Here is a 9,133-nt window from a genome sequence, read left to right as displayed (position 1 = left end):
CAGTAACACCTGCCCCTGCTGTGATGTCCAGTGCGGCCTTTAGGCTAATCCACAGAGGGGATAATCCCTGCCCACCTCCCCTGTCCACTTCCTCTTTTATTTATTTTTTAATGTTTCCTCAAGCATTTAACTCAGTCCCACTCTCTAAACACCTGTTGCTGGACGGCTTCACCGTTACTTTCTTCCACTATAGAAATGCAACAGAGAAATAGACATTCCAACCATTGACACATTTTCTGTTCTTCCAGAAACACAATATCCGAAGTTTTCTGGCCCACACACTCAAAACACTTTCTTCAACCATTTAACCTGTATTTAGGAGCATCTCTGGTGAACTATGTTCGGGCTGACTTCTTTCAATTCTGTGGCAGTGAGTGATCTGCATGTCCCGGGAGGCAGGCAGCGACGTGAACACCGAGCCTCCCGTGCAGTACCAGGTCCTCCTTTGGGAGGAGCAATAACCTGCACAGGGGTATCGGCAGGTGCCGCGTTTGCTGTGTCGTTAACTAGCCACTCATTTAAACCAGGAATGCAGTTGATCCCCCAGCAAGGATATTAGAGAAAGAGGAATTCCTCAAATGGTGTCACAGTTTGTTATGCTGGTGAAGCACATGTTGTGAATGCCAGGGCTGTCCAGGTTCACGAGGGATGGATGGAAGGGGGCCTCTGTCCACGGAGCATGGTCCTCTTCCCGTCAGGTAGTTGGTAAACTTTCTGTAGGACTGGGTTTCTGGTCATTTCCTTTTTGTAGTTCATTGCCATATAACAGGGGGTTTCCTTAATATCTGTGACCCTCTTTCTGTCCACAGCACTAAGCAGGGTGGTGCCACGCATGGCCCTTTGACAGAACCAGGAGGTAGCTGATGAGGGCCAGGCCAGCCAAACTAGTTGCTGGACACCCTGGGGCAGAGAGCAACCTTCAAAGATGGGCGCGCGCTGAGCAAGCCCAGGGCCTGAGGACATCACAAAACCAAGTGGGGAGCCAGTGGCAAGGAGAGCCAGCACCCAGTAGCTGGGCATATAGTGACAGGAACCCCCAGATGCTCAAAAACCACTTTGGGGATCTGGTGTCAGTGGGCCACTGGGTTCAGTGCTGGCTCATAATCAAGACGGGGCTGTCGCAGGGCTTTAGCGTCAGGCTGTAGTCACGGATACACCTCCATGAGATGTCCATGTGCCCCAGGAGTGCTGAGGCCAGCTCACCACGCAGCTGACGGACAGCAGGTTTCTCTGGTTCTGTGCCGCTCACCCACAAGCGGCTCCAGCACGCCCTTCGCCACCCAGTTCTGGCCGTTCGCATGGAGGATGTTTGGTGGATAAACGGGGGCTCCTGGGACCCAGCCACGTGCTCCTGGACAACTCTCAGGCGGTGTGTGTATCACCATGGGTAGCTGGTAGTAGCTCACGTTGCTGCAACACCACCTCTGGTTGGTGGCAGGGCCGCTGGCCTCTTCTGCCAGGGCATCCAGGAGGGTGGAGAGTGTGCAGCGCAGCCCGTGGGGTGGGGGGCTGGTTATGAGGTTCCAGCGACAGACGCCCTGGAACACTGCATCACAAAGGCCTCCTTAGCAAGGGCCCCCAGCACCCGAGGCTCCCTAGCGCTCTGAAGTACTGCTCGCCACTGGGTCTCCCTGGGGCTTCTCCGCTTCCTCGTTATTCACCCAAACATCTACGCCTCCGCCCCGCAGGGCAGTGACGAGGGTGGGACAAGCACTGGGGGTGCTTGGTGGGTGAGCAGAGAGGAGAGAGGCTGCTTCCCTGGTTTGCCATGGGCGCAGTTCAGTTCAGGGACATTAACTTCCTCCGGCCAATGTCTGGCCTTAGCCAGTCGGGTTATCATCCATGATGCTGAAAAGGGCAACAGAAAAAAAAGCCTTCCAGTGAGCCGAGAGGAAGCGGGGAAGTGGCCATTGAGAGAGATGAGGAGCTGGACAAGTTCATTTAAAAGCCTGTTCCAAAAACATCTGACTTCGTTTCTTTACGTTGTCAAGAAGGCTTTTAAAGCCCAGCTGCCTCTTATTAATCCTGTTTGGGCTGTTCCCCTTCCCGCCAGCCTTGCTCTTGGACGTGCCAGCACAAACGGCCCGGTGGCGGTGGAGGGCATGCCCAGTGACGTCAGCGCCAGGGTCTGGCCTTCAGATCTCAGCCCAAGCAGCTGAGAATACAGTGCCTTGGTCCCTTTCCCGTGAGAAGGTGAAATGCTCCGCTGGCTGCCCCAGAGGGCTGTGAGGCAGGGGACAACCCACCGGATGGCAGGGAGACGCAGGGCCCCTGCTCCGCATGGCTCTGGGGGGCCTGCAGACCCCAGGGCTGTGAGCATCTCTCAGCATGAGGTGGGGGAGGGGAGCATGGGTCTTGGGGATCACAGAGCCTGAAGTTTGAATGCAGCCATTTGCTAGCTGTGTGATCTTGGGCCTGTTAACTAGTCTCTGTGAGCAGTGTTCCGGGAATCCAATGGGAGTGCTGATACAATGCCCACCTATGCGGTCGTTGGGATACAGTGCGGTTCTTTATGTAAAGAGCCCAGCACAGGCAGGGTGCATAACGGATGCTCAGAATGTTTCTTCCCTCCCTCCCTCCTTCACTTCCTGCTTTTCCTCTGTCCCTCTCTCCTTTCCTCTTTGTCCTTCAGGGAAAGCTAACACCCAGTGATGGGAGTGGGGTAGGTGTGAAATCAGTAGGGACCATGCCCTTTCTTGTTGTGTCAACAAACCCTGAAAGGCATAGGAGTCATAGGAACCAGGCACTTCTGGACCATGAGGGACTAGCAGGGGACAAAACCCAGAAAGGCTGGTGGAAAGTTTGCATGAAGACCACTGGGGTTCTCATATTCATTCCTCAGGCCACCGGGCAACTGCCTCTCAACTTGCTGCTTCTCCACCCCCCACCCCCAAGATTGTGATGTAGTCTGACACTCAGGCGATGTGTGGAAAATGGGCTCTAAGTGAAGTGTTGCCCCCCAAATGGTGAGATTCACTTCGCCCCTTCTCCTGCTGAGTCCACTCAGACAGGGCAGCCGGGTGAGGAGACTGGACCTGGCATTCTGGGAACATTGTCCTGCCCCAGGCAAAAGGCCGGACAGAATAGAAGGGTCCCCTCAAGCTCTGATGAAGTTCACCAGGCAATTAGCCCTGCCCATTCTTTTTTTTTTTTAAATTTTTTATTGATTATGCTGTTACAGTTGTTCTATTCCCCCTTTCATTCCCCTCCACCCTACCCCCATCCCCACCATTACCCCCCCTTTAGTTTATGATCATGTGTCTCAAGTCCTTTAGATTCTATATTCCCATGCTATTCTTGCCCCCCCATCTATTTTCTATCTACTGTCTATGCTACTTATTTTCTGTACCTTCTCCCCCCTTCTCCTCCTCCCACTCCCCTGTTGCTAACCCTCCTTGAGATCTTCATTTCTATGTTTCCACTCCTGATCTAGCTGTCCTCTTAGTTTGCTTTCGTTTTAGGTGTGGTCGTTAATAACTGTGAGTTTGTTGTCCTTTCACTGTTCATGTTTCTTTAACTTCTTTTTCTTAGATAAGTCCCTTTAACATTTCATATAATAAGGGCTTGGTGATGATGAACTCCTTGAATTTGATCTTATCTGAGAAGCACCTTATCTGTCCTTCCATTCTAAATGAAAGTTTTGCTGGATAGAGCAATCTTGGTTGTAGGTCTTTGGATTTCATGACTTGGAATACCTCTTTCCAGCCCCTTCTTGCCTGTAAGGTCTCTTTTCAGAAATCCGCTGACAGTCTGATGGGGACTCCTTTGTAGGTGACTGTCCCCTTAGCTCTTGCTGCTTCTAGGATTCTCTCCTTCATTTTAATTTTGGCTAATGTAATTATGATGTGCCTTGGTGTGTTCCTTCCAGGAAGCTCAGAGAATACCAAAGAAGCCCTGCCCATTCTTAAAGAATCTTTAACAAATGTTTAGTTCCTCACCATTAGGCCTGAAAAGAAGAGACTAAGAATCACCAAAGTTTTGAGGCAAGATTAGAATAGATAGAATGGAGGCCCTGACAAATAAATGAATGGGAAAACAAAGACACAACATAGGGGGTGTGATACAAATTTAAAATGCAATGATTAACGTCATTCAAGAGATAAGAAGAAATATAACTATGAAATAAGAACAGAGTGTTATATAGAGAAACATTCAGAGAATAAAAAAGGGACTTTCAAAAGTTAAAATGTGAGAGCGGAAATTAAAAAAGTCTATAGATAATGTTGAGGAAACCTCCCAGAGTGTGGAACTAAAGGACAAAGTTAGGAAAAATAAGAAAGGTAGGAAAAATAGGGAATCAGTCCAGAAGGTCGGACATCTGGCTATTAAGAACTCCAGAAAGGAAGAAAGAAAAGAGGGGATTAATTATCAAAGAAAATGGAACAAAGTGTCTGAAGTCCTGGCTTTCCAGTTTAATAGGGACCAGTAAGTGCCTAGCATAATGGATGAAAAACAATCCTCATACAAGGCGTGAACTATCAGGACCCTAACAACAGAGAGACCTTTCTGGAACCTGCCAGAGAGGAACGTAGCAGGTCACACAGAGGGGACAGGGAATCAGAATGGCATGAGGCTTCTCAGAATTGGGAGATGGTGTAGTGCCTTCAACATTCTGTAGGAAAATAATTTCAACCTGGAACGCTGGTCCTAACAAAACGACCAGTCAAGGATGAAGACGATCTCAAAAACAAAAACAAAAATGCCTTCCTTGCATCCTTTTTCAGAAAACTACTGTAGGATGTTCTCTATCAAAATGAGGATGTAAACCAAGAAACAGGAAGACTCAGAATCCAGGAACCAGGGGCAATAAAACTGAAGGTAAAAATTACAGGGATGATGGTGAAGGGAAGCCCCGGATGCAGTGGGGCCACGGCCCGGAGAGCAATGCTTCCTTGTGAGGATGGAGGGATTATATGAGAAAAACATCCCCCGTGGTAGGGTTCTGGGAGTTGTACTGTTCTTTTGGAAAGTGTGGGGCTGAATTATAGATAAATACATAGAAGGATAGATTTTTAAAAGAGAGGCAATTACGTAAAACAAAATGTGTACAAGGAAAAGCACAATCGTAGTACACTAAATGTATGAAATGTAAATGTTGAATAATAATTTCACCGCTAATCATGATATAACCATTTGCGGAGGATGGGGGAAGGGAAAGGGCTGCTTGTGTGCCTGGGAGGGATGGTGAGGGGTTGGTAAAGGGAAATGAACATTCGTCTTCCACAGCAGAAAGACAAAAGATAGTGTCAAAATTTAAAATGTTAAAATAGAGTTTACATGTGCTATTTAGAAAAATGGAGGTTATGGAAAAATATTTGCAATACTGTTAAGCCTTGTAGCATTGTTTGATTTCAGAAGCTCTGCCTATACATCGCTTTGATTAAAAAATAGGGAGCGAGGAGTGTTTACTACACAACTGGGCTATGAAGACCATCCTTTGGAAGGGGGGTCTTGGGTCATCGCGACTTTTTTTTTAAGATAGGAGAGGCTCAGGAGTATTTATAAGCTCAGTTCAGAGGGGAAGGATAGAAACAAAACACCCAGAAAAGAGGAGAGAGAATGAATATTGCAGTCATGGGATCTGAAGCGGAGGTAGATGGACGGATTACCTGTGGGTGAAGGGTCCACAGAAGGAGGGCTAGATGCAGACCCAGGCACACTTGGGAACCTGGGAAAGCTCCCACTCAAGGGGGTCTATTTTCTCAGTAAAAGAAGAGGCATGGCGTGTTGTCACAGGGAAGGCGTTGTTAGGGAGATGGTTTGAGGGGAGTGTTAAAGTTAGGGCTAGGGTTAGTATTTTTTTTTAAGTTGGAATCATTATTGCAGAGGTGAGGGCAGAGAGCTGACCTGGAGCAGTAGAAACTGAGAAGGAAACTCTACATTCAGAATGGCAACTTTTCCCAGCTCTGAATTTCCTCTAGTTATCTCTGCAAACCTGGGGAACATGGCCGGTTGGGATATTGGGGTTCTCTAGATGAGCATGTAACAGGACAGGACAGAGAAGCTGGAGATGAGGGCAAGAGGGGGTTGATGTTCTGCCGCAGAGGGCCTGAGGCAGACCCTCAGTGGAGATGTGAGCACAGACTTGGAGAAGACCTCCAAGGGCCTGGGCGCTCTGTGGAGCTGGAGTGCAGGGTCGGGAACAAGAGAGCCAGGTAGCGTCAGAGGCAGGTGTCTTCCCTGGAGCTGAGCCCTAGAGCCTAGGAGGCTGAGATTTTGGCAATCCTGGCATGGAAAAAGGACCTGGGGACAAGAGGCCAGGGTGCTGGGAGGGTTATGCCTCAGGATCAGGGTGGTGCTTAATAGTGGGGAGAAGCTATAGAGCCAGTGTCCAAAGTCTTATGGGTGTCCCAAGACTGACTAGGTACCTGGTCAGGACGTGAGTGCCGTGTGGGGAGACAGAGAGTGGGGGAGGTAGGCAGCATGAAAGTCAAAAGGGAGGATCAAACTGTCAGTGAAACGCTGGGAGAGATCTAAAATATGGGGCATGGAAATGCATGCACTCCACAGTCCAGAAGGTAGAAAGAGAGTCATGTCCTGACAAGAGTAAGCACCAGATGAGGCCCACTTGGGGAGGGAGCACCTTTCCAAGATGTAGGTGGGTTTTCCAGAGGGTGAATTGTTGAAGCATTGGGAGGGAGGTTCCCAGGAAGTGGGTGGTCAGCTGGGAGCATAGGGGGATGCACAGTTCGTGGTCTAGGATGGCCAAGAGGCATGGGACTTCCTGGTTTTAAGAATTTGATTTAAAAACTCTGAGGCAGAAATCTTTTCTCTTACTGGAGGGGAAACAGAGCTCCAGATGAGGCGGGGAGAAGGGCAAAGTGTAATGCATCTCCTAAAGCTCACCCTGAGGAGGCCTGAGCTCAGAAAACAAGCAAACTCGTTCTACAGAGGCCAGGAGGAGGGAGCTTTCATGCTGTGGGGTTGGCTGGAGTCCGACCAGCCCTCTCAGTTTAATACTTTTTAAATGGCTAACACAGAGTGAGCAGCTTCTGATTGGTGCGACTAAGTTCAACTTACTTGAGGACAGGGTATTTCTAAGAATGTCATCTTCCTTCAGGACTAAGATCAGGCTGAGGTGGGATTCTACCAGAATGAAGTTTGTCATCTCTTGGGGCTGCCCCACGTGGAGCTTCTCCAGCTTACTTTTGGATTCCCAACATTTAGCATCTCCCAGAGTTTCCTGCAAAGCGCCCACCTCTCCCCGCCCCATTTCCTGCTTCCTGAGTCCTGCTGGAGCTAATCAGACAACTGGGTGCATTAACATCCTACAAATTCACAGGCGCTTGCTTCCTATATTATCAAGAAAAATTGAGGCCAAAAGGCATGGCTTTCTTATAAACTTTTCTAACTCAATCTACAGCTATACTTCCCTTGCTGTTTTCTTCAGCCTTAGAGCTTACTTGTGCGTCACATTCAGGTGCAAGGGCTTAGCCAGTGGCTTTGGCCACATCTCCTCTCACAGCTGGCACTGCTGCCTTGGTCGTCCCTCCCCTCCTCCACACCTTGGCTATTATCCCCAGCCTTTCTTCTGCCAGTTCCTTCCTCTCAGTCTATACACAGTTTGTTCTTTCTCCTCCTAAAAACACCAGCTCCCCCAAACTCTCCCCTGATTTCTGAGCCCCTTTCACCACTTCCCATCTCCTGCAGAAGGCCACCAACACTGCTTTTTTGATGACACTCATGCCTTCCCAATGGTAGCATCCAACACCCCATCAGGTTTTTGTCCTGTGATTTCTCTATTCAGAATCTGACCCTATGGGTGATCCTCACTCTCTTAACGTAGGATGCTGTGGACTTCCAGAATTCTACAGTCTGCTGATTTTTTTCCTCTCTCTCCAGTCATTTATAAACTGTCTCCTCAGGAGCTCCTTTTCTTCTGCCTGCTTTTTCAGTGTTCCTGTTTCCCGGGGCCCAGTCCTCTGCTCACTGCCGTGGCCCCTGGAAGAACTCATCTGCACCCAGGGCATTGGCTGCCACCTAGATGTTGGCACCTCCATGCTCTTTTGGGGAGCGCCAGATATGCACGCGCCTCGGCGTCTCGGCTCGAGCTCCTGTAGGTGCCTCAGCTCCACCTCTTCAGCTCTTGGCGCATCTTTTAAAACCAGCTCTCTTCCTGGGGACTTGAAGGCCCCATTTGCCCCTCTCTCACACACAACTAAATAATCACCAAGACCTAACAAGTTTTTTTTCTACTTAGTTTTTGAATTTGTCCCCTCATCTTTATTCCTGTGATGAACACCCTAATTCGGGTCTTTTTAAATTTTCAACTTGCACTTGTAAAGGCTTCCTGACTTCTCTCTGCCTCTAATCTTGTTGCTGTTAGATCCACTCTACACACATCTGCCACAGTGATCTCTTTAGAACCTTTTATAAAATTTCTCGTGGATCCACACTGTCTACAGTATAAAGTTCAAATTTCTTAACACACAATGTGAGGCCTCGCCCACATCAGCCCTTCTGGACCTTCCTACCTCCCCTGTCTTCCCGCCTGTCTGCCTCACGGTCATGCTCCAACAGTGCCGGCCACCTTGGCATCCTCAGCCCATGCCAGACTCCTGCCTGCATTTTGCTTTGACTTAAGATTGTCTCTTTGGTGAAGACTGTCCTTTTCCTTCGCCTGCTGCTCCACTGACTTATTCATACTTATTCTTTAAGATCTGGTTTGGGTGAAACCTTCCCCAGGAAGCCTTCCTTGAGGCCTGAGACTGCTTCTGCTTGGAGTCCTCTGAAGTTTGTACACATGTGGGCACTTGGTGTGATAAAAAGCAGAAGGATTTTAGGGGAAGACGCCTGAATGTCAGTAGGAGCACTGGGCCTTGGACAAGATGCTTTCCATTTTGAGCCTCAGTTTGGGGCAAAATAATATTATTTAATTCATGGGGATATTGGAAGGACTGTCTTAAATAATGAGTATGCAGTGCCAGATATACAGTAGGCACTCAGTAATGGTAGCTATTATTGTAATTTGCATCGGCACCATTGTCTCTACCACAATATTTTATATAACCCAGGTGTGGGAGAGATCTTTTTTCATCCTTTATAACTCTTCTTATTAATGCACAAAGGATTACCTGGGAGTCTAGTCTTACTGCTCTTGGACACAGGGCTCTTCTAGGCAGCTGTTGCTAAC

General features: G+C 48.6%; 1 pseudogene; it reads right to left on the bottom strand.

Annotated features, from left to right (window-relative positions):
* Positions 1-315: 315 nt before the first annotated feature.
* On the bottom strand, positions 316-1,300 carry LOC119054743 (actin-related protein T3-like; annotated as a pseudogene).
* Positions 1,301-9,133: the final 7,833 nt, after the last annotated feature.

This window comes from Artibeus jamaicensis, unplaced genomic scaffold (genome assembly GCF_021234435.1).
Source record: "Artibeus jamaicensis isolate MK-2021 breed Jamaican fruit bat unplaced genomic scaffold, CSHL_Jam_final contig_477, whole genome shotgun sequence".
Lineage (NCBI taxonomy): Eukaryota > Metazoa > Chordata > Mammalia > Chiroptera > Phyllostomidae > Artibeus > Artibeus jamaicensis.
Note: the sequence above shows the minus strand (reverse complement) of the source record. Positions and strands in the feature narration are given on the sequence as shown.